The sequence below is a fragment of the Chenopodium album genome, chromosome 17, assembly GCF_948465745.1.
Source record: "Chenopodium album chromosome 17, dcCheAlbu1.1, whole genome shotgun sequence".
Taxonomy (NCBI): domain Eukaryota; kingdom Viridiplantae; phylum Streptophyta; class Magnoliopsida; order Caryophyllales; family Amaranthaceae; genus Chenopodium; species Chenopodium album.
In genome coordinates this window covers 35,934,727-35,949,008 of record NC_137850.1, presented here as the reverse complement: position 1 = coordinate 35,949,008, position 14,282 = coordinate 35,934,727, and the positions used below count along the sequence as shown (strand labels likewise).

Genomic DNA, 14,282 nt, shown 5'->3' with positions numbered 1-14,282 from the left:
GCGGAGCATTCTCTCCTCCATTGAAGCGACTTCTGAGGTAAGATGTTTTTTCAAAATTATCAAATATCAATTTCACAATCTAGTGTTAACCGTCAATTTAATTTGGGTTCGGATTGATTATTGAACTATTAGTTATAATTAATTATTCCGCACTGCTATTCATATCAAAAGCGAGATGAATTGTTGTTAGAATATATGATATAATTATCATATATGCAATTTATTGTACTTATCTTTATTTTAGTTAAGTAAATATTTTAATGTATATCTTAGCATGTATATGGCCTAACTTGAAGGTTTACGTTTCCTTGTCAACAACCATAATTGTAGGCTTATAGTTGACTTGTATGTTGTATATATTTGCACAATATTGCTAATGAGAAGGCATCGAATTCCATTCTTTCATGGTATCGGCTTTTTTCGATCCTCACCCTAACAATTCCCTATCTTCTCTTCTTCTACTTCCGCTGCTATTCTCATGGCTGAATCATCAAAATTTCATCCTGCTCTCACCATTTCTAATGTGAAATCCCTCATTCCCATCACATTAGATGCCCAACATGGCATGTACCATTCTTGGTCGGCTCTCTTCAAGGTTCTTGTTAGGGTCCATGATTTGCATAATCATATAAATCCTCCTACGGAGGAAACTGAAATTGCCGCATATGCAGCATCTAAGGTCGCCGATCCAGCCTTTTGGAAGCGTCTTGATGTCGCGGTTCTCAATTGGATATACGGGAATATATCCCCCGATCTCTTCACTGCTATCTTGCTAAAGGACGACACCGCTCAAGGGGCTTGGGCGCGTCTCGAGTCTATGTTACAGGACAACAAAGTCTCACGGGCTACTCATTTGGAGGAGGAGCTTGCGGACCTCGACTTTGAGAATTTCTCGTCAATTGATAGCTATTGCAACCACATCAAGTCACTTGCTGATCAACTTGCCGATGTGGATGCTCCCTTTTCTGACAGTCGGCTTGTGCTCAAGCTAACGGCTGGATTATCGGAAGCCTATGCCGGAACGGTTGACATAATTCAGAATCAAGAGCCATTGCCCTCCTTCAAAAGTTGTCGCTCCCGACTCAAACTTGCGGAGAGGACGATTAAAAATTACCTTGCCAAGGAAGGAAGTTCAAGCAATCACTTACCTACTGCTCTTGTCGCCGGCACCTCTGGCCACCACGGATCGGACAGCAACTCCGTCTCCTCTTCTTCTCACTCCAACTCCAAAGGAAACAAGCAAAAGAAGTCAGGCTCCAAATCTTCTGGAAAGGGCCACAACAACAACACCAATCCGCAAATTGTACCACAAACCTAACCCCCTCTTGGGCCCCACCGGTGCCTTTCAATTGGGAGCAGCAGCCATGGGCTGCCTGGGCTCCGTGGGTGGCGCAATGGCCCAACCCGCCCCCTGTCCATACCCTGCTTCCTCTTGGGCTTCGAGACCAGCCCACAATGCAGGGGGTCGGTCACCTAAGCCGGGTATTTTGTGTTGGGTTTCGATTAGTCCGACTCACTACGGAAGAAAACCCGAGCCAAGACCACACTCACAATAATTATAACCATAAAGCATAACTAACTTAAACAACAAGATTAAGAAAGGGATTAATACCTTTGGCGCGTGTTTCGCTCACTAAAAGAGCTCTTACTTCGAAAGCTCTAAGCCCCGCTCACACGAGGACCTCCAACGAAGTCCACCCGCAACTCGACCCCCGAAAATGGTCCAATTCTTAGGGGTTAGCTAAGCCCGACCTAAACCCGAGTAATTATATGTGTTCAAAGGTTTTCTCAATGGAGATTCCTTTTTCAACACCTTACTCAAGTGATTTTCCCAATACCCCAACTTGGGTATTTATAGGGAAAAACAAGAGTGAGATTTTCTCTTCCATCAATGTGGGAGAATTGATTTTTCTATTTTATTTTTAAATCAAAAATAAAATTAATTATCAAGATACTAATAAATCAACAAGTGGCATATTCATGAGAGAGGTTAGGTGAGGACCATTTGGAAGGGGGGGACCAAACTTGCTCCCCATTCCTCTCCCATAGCCGTCCAACATAACACTCAAGCCCCAATCTATGCGCGCCACGTGGCACCCACACTTGGGCACCAAAGCACCCCAACTGCTTGTTGCTGCCGCACACTCGGCCCAACAGGTCACGCACATATGTGCTGGCTGCTTGGTTGTGGCCTACTGCTAGCGAGCCACAGACCAATGTGTGGGCTGCTAGCCGTGGCCTGCTAGCATGCTAGCCTTGGTGTTAGAATCCGCCTTTTTTTCTATGTACCCTCTTCCTTTTCCTTGTATTTTCCTTAGGTTTTACCTTCTAAGTCTTTTCCTTTTATTTTCTAGACTCTAGGGAGTATTATTGTGTTACTGTAGTTTTAGTGTTCACTTGTATTTCTCTATGCAATCAATATAAAGCTCTTTAAGGAGTGATTGGTTATTGAATCATAGCTTCTTACCCAATTGCCATTGCTTTAAGACTTGTGTGTTGTTTTAAGCTTTTATAGATATTGTGCTTACCTTGTTTTAAAGCATCCCCCTCCAAAAGACGTCTCCATTTCGTCGGTTCAGCTTGTGCCCGCTTTGAAGCATCGGCCGTCACAAGCCCCGACTCCGCACCCGTGGTTGACGAGTGCTTCCTTGACATACCCTTGGTCCGTGTTGCTTTGTGCTCACGAACCTTTCCTGCTCTAGGCTTGCGTCCTTGTCATCAATAGACAAGAGCGCACCGCACGATCCGGTGTCAGATTATTCGGACCGTGACAGTTGGTATCAGAGCCGGCTCATTCTAAAGTTGTCCAACATGGTGATGCCTGAACATGCTGATACGTGGGAAGAGAGAATTTCCTGGCTAGAAGGCAAATCGGAATTTTGGGCTATACTCGAAGAAAGAGTACCTAAGCTCGAAGATATAGTAATAAAACAAGTTGAGCAAATAGAAAAGCTGGAGTCAATGGTTGATGGGTTGACGGAGCAGCTCAATTTCGTTCAAGGAGTAGCGGACGAGGCTCAAGACAAATGTGCTACCCTGATGCGTCCCCAAAGAGGACTCGGGGGAAGTAGGAGTAAGATAAAACCTCCCAAACCTCGAACCTTTAATGGCACAAGAGACTCAAAGGAAGTCGATAACTTCATCTTCGATATGGAACAATACTTCCGCATATGCCAATTGGAAGATGATCTTAAGGTTGACACGGCCACAATGTACTTGGTGGACGATGCGAAACTCTGGTGGCGAACTAAGTACGCCGACATACAAGCAAAGAGGACGTCGGTAGATACTTGGGAGGATTTAAAGAAGGAGCTGATAGCTCAATTTTATCCAGAGAACACGGAGTTCGTGGCTCGTACAAAGTTGGCCACCTTACAACACAAGACCTCTATTCGGGAGTATGTAAAAGAATATTCCGCGTGCATGCTAGAGATTCATGACATGTCCGAGAAGGACCGCCTGTTTAATTTTGTACGAGGCTTGAAGGATTGGGCCCAGAGAGAGATTTGGCGCCAGAAGATAGACACCTTGTCGGGGGCCATAGCCGCAGCTGAAAGGTTGATGGACTACTCGTCGGATAAGGGACTAAATCAGAAGAAAGGAGCTAGTGGATCAGCATCCAGTACCCCAAAGAGTAACACGGGGAACTCCCAAGTCAGTTCGAACATCATGGGGAGTAGGTACAAAAGTGGTGGAGATGACCCCCGAAGGAATGGAGCGTTCGCGTCGACTAACAGAGGTGCGGCCTCAAGCTCCACCTCATGGAATAAGCCCCTCACTTGTATCCTTTGTCGCGGGCCTCACAAATGCTTCAAGTGTCGCCACAAAGGAGAAATTGACAACCTTCAGAAGAAACTCTCCTCGATGTCATTCGAACAGGAGAAAGTGGAGAGCAGGGAAGAGGCGGAGAACGACGAAGAAGAAACCTCGAGACTAAGTTCAATACGTTTCATGTACTCCATGGGAGCAGACGCGTCGGAACTGATGTACGTGGAAGTATTGATTAATGGGAAAAGGGTCAAAGCTATGTTTGACACTGGAGCCACCCACAACTTTGTCACCAGGGAGATTGCTAGCCAGTTGGGGTTGGAAGTGATACGAGGCGGAGGCCGCATTAAGTCTGTCAACGCAGAAGCTCAACCTATCCACGGTATCACCAAGAACGTTAAAGCCAAGATTGGGGACTGGAATGGCACTCTCGATTTCACAGTGGCACCGATGGATGATTTCAAGATGGTATTAGGAATGGATTTTCTCCGTGTCAGCAAAGCTGTTCCAATGCCCCACCTGGGCTCCCTACTTGTTGACGGAAACCATCCTTGTCTCTTGCGAACGTGTTCGCCGGGAAAAACGGGGGAATGTAAGAAGGGCTCTCTGTTGTCCGTAATGCAACTCAAGAAGGGAATGAAGAGAAATGAGCCAACATTCCTTGCTACCCTCTCGCTGAAAGAAGATGAGATAGAGACTGACCTCCCTCCTGCCATGAAGAGATTGCTCGAAGAATTTGCTAACCTTCTTCCTAAGGAGCTGCTGAAATCACTTCCTCCTCGGAGAGCCATCGATCATACCATACAGTTGGTGCCAGGAGATAGACCTCCCACGCGAAGCCCCTACCGAATGGCACCTCCCGAGTTAGCGGAACTGCGCAGACAGCTTGATGAGTTACTCCAATCTGGGTTCATCCGACCTTCTAAGGCACCGTATGGAGCACCAGTTCTCTTTCAGAAGAAACAAGATGGGAGTTTGAGATTATGCATCGATTATCGAGCCTTAAACAAGCTTACAGTGAGAAATCACTACCCTATACCTTTGGTGGCCGACTTATTCGACCAATTGGGTGATGCTGTTTACTTCACCAAACATGATCTTCGGTCGGGCTATCATCAAGTTCGGATTGCCCAAGGAGACGAACAGAAGACAGCCTGCGTCACCAGATATGGAGCTTTCGAGTGGTTGGTTATGCCGTTTGGGCTGACAAACGCTCCAGCAACATTCTGCACGTTGATGAACCAAGTCTTCCACGAGTACCTTGATAAGTTTGTAGTGGTATACTTAGACGACATTGTGATCTTTAGCCGCACCCTTGAAGACCACCTGGAGCACTTGAGAAAGGTATTCTTGAAATTAAGAGAACATCATTTGTTTGTGAAGCAGGAGAAATGCGCTTTCGCTCAGAAAGAAGTGGGCTTCCTCGGACACTTGGTAGGTGGAGGTCGCATCATAATGGATTCAAAGAAAATCAAAGCCATCAACGACTAGCAGGCTCCAAAGAATGTTTTAGAATTAAGATCGTTCTTGGGGCTAGCTAACTACTACCTCCGTTTCATTCAGAGATATTCGACAATTGCTAACCCCTTCACAGACTTGTTGAAGAAGGATCGGAAATGGAGTTGGGCAGACGAGCAGCAGGGAGCTTTTCTCAAGCTTAAGGAAGCGGTGACGAAAGAGCCTGTCCTAACCCTTCCAAACACCAACAAACCATTCGAAGTTGAGACCGATGCATTAGACTTTGCTCTAGGTGGGGTCCTTTTGCAGGAAGGCCACCCGATCGCTTATGAGAGCCGAAAGCTGAGTGGAGCCGAAAAAAGATATGCTGCTCAAGAAAAGGAGTTACTGGCTATCGTCCACTGCTTGAGAGGGTGGAGGCACTATCTGCTGGGATCCAAGTTCCTTGTTCGCACCGACAATACCGCAGCAAGCCACTTCCTTACCCAACCGATGCTAACAGGAAAGCAAGCACGATGGCAGGAAGTGCTCGCTGATTTTGATGTGGAGTTCACCTATAGAACAGGAGCCAGTAATCGGGTAGCGGATGTTTTGAGTCGACGAGTTGACTTGGCTGCAGTACGGATGTTGTCTCCTCTAGCCGCCAGCAATGTTTCTACCTCAGTAAAAGATCAGGTCAAGCAACACCTATCCGAAGACCCCATGACGAGCACCCTCAAGGGATTGATTGAAAACGGGAAGACAAGACGTTTTTGGATGGACGGGGATCTCATCTACACCAAAGGCAACAAACTATTCATACCAAAAGCGGGAGGCCTGCGGAGGATGCTTCTGAAAAAATGCCATGATACCCTATGGGCTGGACACCCTGGCTAGCAGAGGACCTTAATCTTGTTGTCCATGGGTTATTATTGGCCAGCAATGAAGGGGGGTGTCATCAACTACACCCAAACTTGCTTAGTTTGCGAACAAGACAAAGTTGATCGTCAGAAGCCTGGAGGTCTTTTAGACTCTATGTCCGTTCCAGCACGTCCGTGGGAGAGTGTGTCTATGGATTTTATTAGTGGTCTACCTAAGGTGGATCAATATTCAGTTGTAATGGTGGTGATCGACAGGTTTTCGAAGTATGCTACCTTCGTCCCCGTGTAGAAGGCTTGCGGTGCTGAGGAGACAGCGGCGCTGTTTTTCAAACACATTGTGAAGTATTGGGGGTTGCCTCAAAGCATCGTCAGTGACAAAGATACCAGATTCACGAGCATATTTTGCATAGAGTTGTTCAAGCTAATGGGGTCGAACTTAACCATGTCTTCATGTCACCACCCCCAATCCGACGGGCAAACAGAGAGATTCAACGGTCTCTTAGAGGAATACTTGAGGCATTTCGTCAACTCCAATCAGAAAGACTGGGTGAAAATCCTTGACGTCGCTCAACTCTGCTTCAACGCCCAAAAGAGCTCCGCTTCCAACAAAAGTCCGTTTGAGTTGGTGATGGGCCAACAACCTCTTTTACCTCACACCATAACAACGTCTGAAGAAGGGAGAAGCCGCGAAGCCCGGGAATTCAAGGAAGAGTGGCAACAAAACATGGAAGTTGCTCGCGCTTACCTAAAGCGGGCAGCAAGGAGAATGAAGAAATGAGCCGATCAGAACAGGAGGCCACAAGAGTTTGATGTTGGGGACATGGTAATGGTGAAGGTGCTACCGGAACAGCTGAAGTTCCTCAGAGGGAAAGATCGCCGACTAATCAGGAAATATGAAGGCCTCATCCGCATTACTAAACGGATTGGGAAGAACGCATACAAGGTTGAACCCCCAGTGTGGATGAAGATACACCCTGTCTTCCACGTCAGTCGTCTCAAGCCCTATCATCCAGATCAAGAGGACAACAACCGCAACACCAGCAACCGCGCCAACATCAGAACGAGGACGAGGACAACACCTGCAACAGAAGATTAGTCTTTTATGTTTTGCTTTGTAAGTCGACGAGGTCGTCGACAGCTCAAGTGGGGGAGGATGTTAGAATCCGCCTCTTTTTCTATGTACCCCCTTCCTTTTCCTTGTATTTTCCTTAGGTTTTACCTTCTAAGTCTTTTCCTTTTATTTTCTAGACTTTAGGGAGTATTATTGTGTTACTGTAGTTTCAATGTTCACTTGTATTTCTCTATGCAATCAATATAAAGCTCTTTAAAGAGTGATTGGTTATTGAATCATAGCTCCTTACCCCATTGCCATTGCTTTAAGACTTGTGTGTTGTTTTAAGCCTTTATAGATATTGTGCTTACCTTGTTTTAAAGCATCCCCCTCCAAAAGACGCCTCCATTTCGTCGGTTCCGCTTGTGCCCACTTTGAAGCATCGGCCGTCACAAGCCCCGACTCCGCACCCGTGGTTGACGAGTGCTTCCTTGAGATACCCTTGGTCCGTGTTGCTGTGTGCTCACGAACCTTTCCCGCTCTAAGCTTGCGTCCTTGTCATCAATAAACAAGAGCGCGCCGCACGATCCGGTGTCAGATTATTCGGACCGTGACACTTGGCTTGCTAGCATGCCTCGCACATTTGTGCAGGTTGCTAGCCTTGGCCTGCTGCTAGCATGCCTTGCACATTTGTGCGGGCTGCTAGCCTTGGCCTGCTGCTAGCAATGGTGCGCTAGCATGCACCAGCCAGCCTAGGCTCGGCTTGGTGTGCTTTCTAGCCACCTTGCTAGGCCATATGCCCCTAACACTTGGTTTGCTCGGGGCATTCCGATGCCAGGGGTATTTTGGTAATTTTGTTGATTTATTAGTAATTTTCTCTTCTTGTCTTTTATTATTTTCGACTCGACTTCCGACGCTCGGTTTCGACGCTCCAAGCTCGAATTTCCGACGTCTAAATATAAATTACTCGGACGACTCATTAATTCCTTCCGAATTAATTCGTCGCGTCGGTTCGTCAGTTGCTTGGGTGTGACCCGAAGGGTTCAGTCAAGATTAAGCTGTAATATTAATTATACATTAATATTACTGATCTGAAGCGGCCTCCATCCAGGCATTCCGATCACTTGACCTCACTGAATAATTAGCTTTCTAATAATTCCGAACCCTCTATCGGAATAATACACTTGTTCGAAGGACATCATTCGTTTCATTTTGGGCTCGAGGCCACAAGTCAGTCTTCCTATGCTCCCACGTATACATAAGCTGCTATGCACACTCTCTCGTTCCCTCAACCGGACGGTAATTATTACATGGATACCGGCGCCACTGCTCATATGACTGCGAATCAAGGTATTCTTTCTTCCTATGTTAATTCGAGCATTCATCATAATAACATTTTTGTTGGTAGTGGTGATTTAATTCCAATAGTTGGTCACGGTAAAACTACTTTGCCCACTCTCTATCCGCCTTCTGCCCTAAACAATGTCTTACATGCTCCTAAATTAATCAAAAATTTGATTTCAGTCCGTAAATTCACTACTGATAATATGGTTTCAATTGAATTTGATCCCTTTGGGTTTTCTATGAATGACTTACAGATGGGAACCGAACTTCTGAGATGTGACAGTGCGGGGGACCTTTTCTCTTCTCCAATTCACAAGCCAACTCTCATGACAATCACTCTGCCTTTACTGCTATCACTTCCGATCCCTGGCATCAACGCTTGGGTCATCCCGGTGCTCCTGTTCTTAGATCTCTAAGTAGTAAAAAAATTAATTGATTGTAATAAGGCTTGTAATTCTTTTTGTTCTTCTTGTCCTTTAGAAAAACTATCAAAATTTCCTTTTTTTGATTTTGTGTCGCACACTGTTCTTCCTTTTGACATTATTCATAATGATCTTTGGACATCTCCTATTATTAGTTCTCCGGCCATTGTTATTATGTTTTGTTTCTTGATGATTATAGCAAGTTTTTATGGACTTTTCCCATTGCAAAAATTCCAAGTAAAACACTTGTTCAAATACTTTCATTCAATTGTTCAAACACAATTCGAACGTAACATAAAAACTTTTCAATGTGACAATGGCACTGAATATATAAATGGGACTTTTAAAGAATACTTTGATCACCATGGTATGCTATTTCGCCTTTCTTGTCCCCACACTTCCCCTCAAAATGGAAAAGCCGAGCGACACATTAAATCAATAAATAATATCATTCGGACCTTACTTGATCATGCCTCCCTACCTCTCTCTTTTTGGCACCATGCCTTAGAAATAGCTACTTATCTCATCTTTCCAACCAAAGTTCTAGGATTTCAGTCACCTACTCAAATTCTATATCAATGCGATCCAATTTATTCTGAATTGCGTGTTTTTGGTTGTCTTTGTTTTCCTCTCTTTCCTACCACTTCTATACATAAATTGCAAGAACGGTCCACTCCTTGTGTCTACCTAGGACCCGCCTCAAACCATCGTGGTTCTAAGTGCTAGGACATGTCCAATGGAAAAATTCTTATTTGTCGTAATGTGAAATTTGTCGAAACTGAGTTCCCTTTCTCCAATTCACTCACCTCAAATAGAGGATTATAATTTTTTGGATTATAATCCATTAATTTCCCATTTAAAAGCACAAAGCACTCCTTAACCTCCCTTCACACCTCCTGACACAGGGGCAGCCACACCCATCGTTCACCACTCGGGCATTGGGTCGAGCCAGGCTACCCCAGCCACGGATTCTGCTACAGCTGTTGGTTCTCCAGCGCCCGCTAGGTCGTCCACCTAGACTCGAGTTCTTGGCATCCCCCCCTCCCCTCGCACTGTTAGCTGCAGCTTGATAAGTCGATATTATACCATTATTCTTGGGTTATTTGGAATGCATTTACCATAGAATTTCAACTTATAGTTCGTGTTTTTGTATGTTTTATCCAAGTTGGACTCGATTTCTTCTATTCTGGTTGTTTGGTTGTTATATTGTGATTTCAGGATGAAATGGAGCATTTAGAATGATGATGAGGATGCCACGACATTTTGAGGTGGATTGGAGAGCTTTGCTGGAGTGTTAGATGATGATTGATGATAATGCTACATGGCCGTGTACCATAAGCTACATGGTCGTGTGATTCTTCCATCCACGCTTACATGCTACATGGCCGTGTACCCTTAACTACACGGTCATGCGATAGTTCCAAGTATGAATGTTTGCTACATGGTCGTGTACCACGAGCTACACGGTCGTGTGATGCCATCTCCATATGAAGTCTACCTACACGGTCGTGTACCTCTCAGCTACACGATCGTGTACGTATATGATGAAATCTAAAGATCAAGTATAGGTCAGCTACACGGTCGTGTACCCATCAGCACACGGCCGTGTACGTGTGCGCAGAAGATTTATTTCCTTTATTATTTTATGTTTATTTTTAGGAAAGTATAAATAGGGGTTTTAACCCTATTTTAAAACATCTAATTTTCATTATAGCCTTTTCCATTCTACGTTGTTTTGTGAGAGAGAACATAGAACTCCATTGAAGCATTCATCTTAATTCAATTTCAAGTATTTCTCTTTCATTTTTAATCTCTTTAATTTTCTATTGTTATTATGTTTTCTTTAATTATTTGTCTTGTTATTTCTATTATCATGTGTGAGTAGTTTCATAATCTAGGGTTAGGTTGAACCCTAATATGGATTGATGTGTTATTTGATTCCCAATTCCCAATTTAATTAATTTATAATTCCTCTTTGTTAGGGTTGGTTTTATTATCAATTATTAACTAGAAATAGTATTATTGAATGTGATTAGGTTTACAACGAAAGTTGATTCTTAATTGATTTTAGAACCCTAATTAAAAGTTGGAGCTTTTATGCATGAAAATAGCTAATTGTTCTTGCTAGGACTTATAGGATGCCGTTCTCAATGTCTTTAATATGTATGATTCCATGAAAATAGGTATGATTGCATGTTAGGGAAGCTATTAGTTGATCGAAAGAAACTCTTAGTATTGTTTTAGGGAGCATCTGTCCTGTGGAATGTTTATTGATTTAATTGAGGGAAAGGGATTGTTCTATTGCATTGATTCATGTTAGTGGGGATACTTAATCTTAGATGTTTTTAGTTCTTGATTAATTCCATAGTATTATATTCATTGCTTATTAGTTGATATTGCTCTTAGTTATTAATTCTATCGATATTGATTGGTTACTCGCTTAGTATTTACTTGAGTTTATTTAATTAGTTGAACCATAGTCTCTTGGGATCCGACCCTTACTTGCCCGTCTACATAGTAGTGGTCTTGTTAGGTTATTTTTGTTAGGTACGCGACACGCCTATCAAATTTTGGCGCCGTTGCCGGGGACTAACGGTTTCATTCTAGTTATTTGTGATTCGTTTTTACTAAGCATTTATTTTGTTGCTTCGGCTATTGTTCCTTGTGTTTTTGATTTCTTTGCTTTTAGTTTCTTAGTTGCATGCAAACTCGAAGTTCAGGTTCAGATGATTTAACACCTTTTGATTCTGAGATTGAAGCTACTGCAAGAAGACGAAGAAGTAAAAGGAGGAAAAATCGAAATACAAGAGACATGGGCGATCTAGGAAATAAATCTCTTTTAGAGTATGGAATTCCTGATACAACAACCGGATTCCTCTCTAGTATTGTTAGACCACCTGTCACCGCTCAGAGTTTTGAGTTGAAGCCCCAATTCATACAGTTCATCTCCAATGATTCTTTTGCGGGCTCACCTAATGATTGCCCAGTGAGTCACATTGATAGTTTCTTGGAGAAGTGTGACACCATGAAGCTCAATGGTGTCACTGATGATGCTATTAGACTACGCCTTTTCCCTTTTTCACTACGGGATAGAGCCAGGGAGTGGTTACGAGATGAAGGTATTGGTTCTTTTGATACGTGGGACAAGCTTGCCAAGGCCTTTCTTGTCAAATTCTTGGGGCAAGAGAAAACAGCAAAATTAAGGAACGAGCTATCTACTTTCCATCAATCCAATGACGAATCCCTATATGAGGCATGGAGAAGATTTAAGCGATTGCAAAGACAATGCCCTCACCATGGTATTCCAGAGTGGATGTTGATCCAAACGTTCTATAATGGTTTGACCCATGAGTTTCGCATATACATTGACGCTGCGTCCGGAGGTTCTATCATGACGAAGAACCCAACCGATGCGAAGGATTTGATTGAGAAGATGGCAGCTAATGATAATTACCATCCAAGGGGACGAAATGCTATCAACATAGGTAATAAACATGATGTTGATGCTCTAACCATGTTGAATAGTTCTGTGCAGGCACTAACTCATAAAGTCAATCAACTCCAAGTTGATTCCCCTCGACCCTCGATGGAAACTTGTCAAATGTGTGGATTGCAAGGCCATACTGCGCGGGAGTGTCAACCCAATTATGATGGAATGACGATTGAGCAAGCTAACGCTTTTTATACCAAGACCTCCACAAGGCCATTTGATGAAGGGTGGAGAAATCATCAAGGGTTCTCATACAAGAACACTCAAGCTATAACGAATCCTCCACCACCATCCGCTTTTCAAGCAAGGGCACCTTTCAATCATCAATCCACACAACCACCACCACCCCAGACCTCAACATTTGATCTTGAATCAATTATGAAGGATTTTACTACCTCCCAAATTCAACAACAAGAGCTTATATCAAGGCAATTTGAGCTACAAGCAAAGCAAAATGAATATTTTCAAAACTCAATCCAATTGCTCACCGCTCAAAATAAGAGGATAGAGACTCATCTTTCTCAACTTTCACAACAAGTGAGTCATCTAACAACTCTTCAAGATCAAGCAAAAGTCCAGACGAAACAATGCAATGCAATATTCGTGAAGAGTGTTGAATCAACTATAGGAGGACTAGAAGAGAAAGCGTGCAATGTGGAGTCAAGAACAGAGAAGAATGAGAAAGAAGGTCCCAAATATGTCGCTCCACAAGCATATGAGGAGCCGATGCCTTTCCCGCAAAGGTTATCAAAAGCCGTGCTCGATAAGCATTTTGGGAAGTATTCTGAGACTCTTAAAAAGGTATATGCTACCATTCCTTTTTCCGATCTTGTAATTCAAATGCCTCAATTTGCAAATTTTGTGAAAGGAATTTTAGATCATAATCACAATGATAAAGGATTAGAAAATTTGGTAGTAAAGGAACAATGTTCTAATCTTTTACATGATAGCCTACCACCTAAATTGCATGATCCCGGTAGTTTTACTATCCCTTGCATGATAAACGAAACATATTTTGATAGGGTCTTGTGTGATCTAGGTGCTAGTGTTAACTTAATGCCTTCTTCAGTGTATGACAAATTAGGCTTGAAAAACCTTAAACCTTCCCCCGTATCTCTTCAGATGGCTGATAGAACTGTTAGACTCGCTAAGGGTGTAGTTGAAGATGTATTAGTTGGAATTGGTGAACTTGTCTTTCCTGTTGACTTTATTGTAGTGGATATGAAAGAAGACCATAAGATCCCACTTATCTTTGGTCGCCCTTTTCTTGCTACAAGTCAAGCTTTAATAGATGTACCTAAAGGACAAGTGACCATTAGAGCTCAAGATAAACAAGTTGTGTTTAAGCTTTTCAATGACCATAATTTTACTTTTGATGGTGGTACTTGTTTGAGAATTGATGCTACTAACCCTTGGGTTGATAAGTGTGTTTCTAATAGAAATCTTGTGAGCAAAAATGACTATATTCCACCACATGATGGATTTAACTACATCAAAACAAGGTCGGATACAAAGCACATCAACTCTAATTTGAAGGAGTTGTTTGGAGGTGGATATATTAATGAGCAATGTCACGGAGTATCTTCTCCGTGTGGTGATCCAGGTTGAGCTAAAAAAGGAGGTCGAGCTTATGACCTTAAACAAGCGCTAAATGGGAGGCAACCCATTCCCTTTTTTTGTTTTTTTCCCTTTATTTTCTATTTCTTGTTTTTGTTTTTGTTTTTCTTTAGTGTCTTGGGGATATGATGCGACGTTTTTTTAGGGCGGTCCCAGCTCCGCCCTTAGGTATAATCCCTCCTCTGCTAGTAGGGCCTAGTTTTCGCTTTCTCTTGCTTGTTCTTATTCGATATATGTTCACATTGAGGACAATGTGAAGTTTAGCTTGGGGG

The 14,282-nt window shown here is 43.3% G+C and overlaps 1 non-coding gene across 1 annotated transcript; it reads right to left on the bottom strand.

Annotated features, from left to right (window-relative positions):
- Positions 1–12,099: 12,099 nt before the first annotated feature.
- LOC145590247 (small nucleolar RNA R71) lies at positions 12,100–12,206 on the bottom strand. The gene has a single exon (XR_014101885.1). It is a non-coding gene; the product is annotated as a small nucleolar RNA R71 (small nucleolar RNA).
- Between the last annotated feature and the right edge of the window lie 2,076 nt (positions 12,207–14,282).